The following is a 2,616-nucleotide window of genomic DNA, read 5'->3' on the forward strand; positions in this document are numbered from 1 at the left end:
AACTAATACTCCTTGTATCCTGGATAAACATTTTATATACGAGAGCTGCGTTTCACTCCGGTGATCCTCGGATAAAGGTAATACTAGAATTAGGTGCATTCTGTCGAACTTTAATGACTTAACCAAACTAGAAAAGTTTTTCTCAAATCTATAACATAAAAGATATGTTATAGATTATTAGACTGTCTGATGAGTATAGCCTCCGCTATCAAAATTTTGCTGGTAATATAAAATTGTATCCTTAGAATAAATTGCGGTCTGAAAGAGTCGAAACGAAACTGAAAAAATCTTATATTTTTTTGTTTCTTAAAACTTTGATCATAAAAATAATCTCATTCCCTCTTATTTGTACGTCATTCTATAAATTTGCATTATTATTACGCCTTCCTCCGAGCAAGTCAAATTTACCAAATAGAAATGTCAAAATAAAATAAGTTTACTAATATAATACATCTCACAAACATTTAAAATAATTTAGAATCACAAAATAAATAGTAAAGACCAAAAATACAAGTATGATAAAATGTAATTATTACATATTTATCTCTTGGATTTCAATTTTTGTTAGTAATAATTGGGGTTTCGGAAAAACTTTGATTAGAAAATCTTGCAATAACGAACTCTTTATTTTAACTCTTTATCTTAACTCTTTATATTTATCTTAATGAGTGCACCGATCTCTGGACACATGTCAGTGGTTATACAAAAATCTATTCTCTCTTAACCAAATTGTTATAATCTTATGAAAGAACATCGTGTAGGAATCCAATCAGGGATCCGGCCGGGTTCCGACCAGTTAGCTCCTGTTTCAATCGGGCTCTGGTCGAGGAAACTGGCCAAGATCTTGCTGAAAACGTCACTGTAAACTACTCGGATCCCAGCTTCAGTACCGATCTAGTAGGGCAATCTGGTCACAAAGCGGTTAAAAAATGACGCTTTAGACGATAAATTGGTATTTTATCAATTTAAAGAATTATGGCAAGGAAATTGAAGTAGAATTTTAATCCCTGATCATAGAATCTTTTAGCAGTGGTTTCAGGTGGTCAAAATCAACACGTGGTGATTTTAGGTTAGGAAGGAAAAAAGGGAAAATTTATGCACACCATTTTAATGTAATATGAAATAATATTTATCCGCGCACTGAGTGGGGCTTTCAGACTGATTATTGAAATAAGGTTGATTTTCATTCTGGATGTCAATTTTATTTGTGAACTTCGAAGAGGGGTCCCGATGTGAGGGCAATGTGCATCCTCGTTCGAGGTGCGTGAATGAAACTTACTTTCTTCGCTCATTTCTCTTTCACTGAAATAATACATCTTTAAATTATCTTTTTCGAGTAATAATTTATCTATCATCCATAATCACGTCTTTGATAATGTTACGGCTCTTACGAAAAGTGTAATTTCTACTTAAAAAATTATCCTGACCAGAGCTCGGTCGGCTCCCAAGTTTGAGATCTAACCATGGTTGGCCCGGCCAGTAACCGTAGCTCGTTTGGAATCCGACCAGAAACCTTGTTTGTAGTAGTAGGGTTTTTTTTTAACTTTTCTATTATACAGCCTACATCTATTATACACTTTACAGCCCTGAATTAGTTCATACAGTTAAGGTCAGTTACACCAGTCCCCCCACTCTTAATTTTTGAATTTTCTATAGCCCACTGAATTGCGCCCCAAATGCGCTCAAATGCGCCAAGCATTAAATTTTTGCGCCACAAAAGTATAGGAGTTATTTCAGGTGTTACGCGGGGGGGGGGGCTAGCATAACGCTATCCCCCCATTTGAAAAATCAAAATTTAGATCACATGATCTTGAAGATCTTGAAATGCGCTCATATGCGCCATAGACAAAAAAATTTTTCGCCTCATTGATAACCGAGTTATCAGCGATGGCAATGGGGGGGCCTGGAGTGATGTTTCTAAACTAATAAGGTTTTTTCAAATTTATCATACCTATCTTTCATAACTTCAAATGCGCTCAAATGCGCCACAACTGAAAAATTTTTCGCTAGCTAATTAACAAAGATATTATAGTTTGGAGGGGGGATAGTGTAACGCAGGTGTTAAATCCTCAACAGTGATGTGAAACATAAAGTTGAGGACATGGATTCTTTCGTCTTCAAATGCGCATCCGCATTGACAAAGGGAGTTTTCTATAGGGATTCAAATTCGCTCACATACTAAGCAGTCTGATAAGTACCTGAAAATTCTAAGAGATGGTATTTTGGCCAAGCCAAAGTGAAATTGAGAGAGGTAGCTAATGCTGTAGGCATATCATTGGAACGTGTGGGCAATATCGTGCACTCAGTTTTGGGCATAAAGAAGCTCTGCGCGCGATGGTTGCCGCGTTTGCTCACAGTGGACCAAAAACGAATTCGTGTGACAACTTCCCAGCAGAATTTGGCATTATTTTCGCGGAAGCCGACCGAGTTTTTGCGCCGATTCATAACCATGGATGAAACTTGGATCCACTACTACACTCCTGAGTCAACGCAACAGGCAAAGCAGTGGGTTCTACCGGGCCAAAGTGCTCCGAAGCGTCCAAAAACGCAACCATGGGTCGGAAAGGTTATGGCCTCCGTATTTTGGGATGCACATGGCATAATATTCGTGGACTA

This window comes from Belonocnema kinseyi, chromosome 9 (assembly GCF_010883055.1).
Source record: "Belonocnema kinseyi isolate 2016_QV_RU_SX_M_011 chromosome 9, B_treatae_v1, whole genome shotgun sequence".
NCBI lineage: Eukaryota > Metazoa > Arthropoda > Insecta > Hymenoptera > Cynipidae > Belonocnema > Belonocnema kinseyi.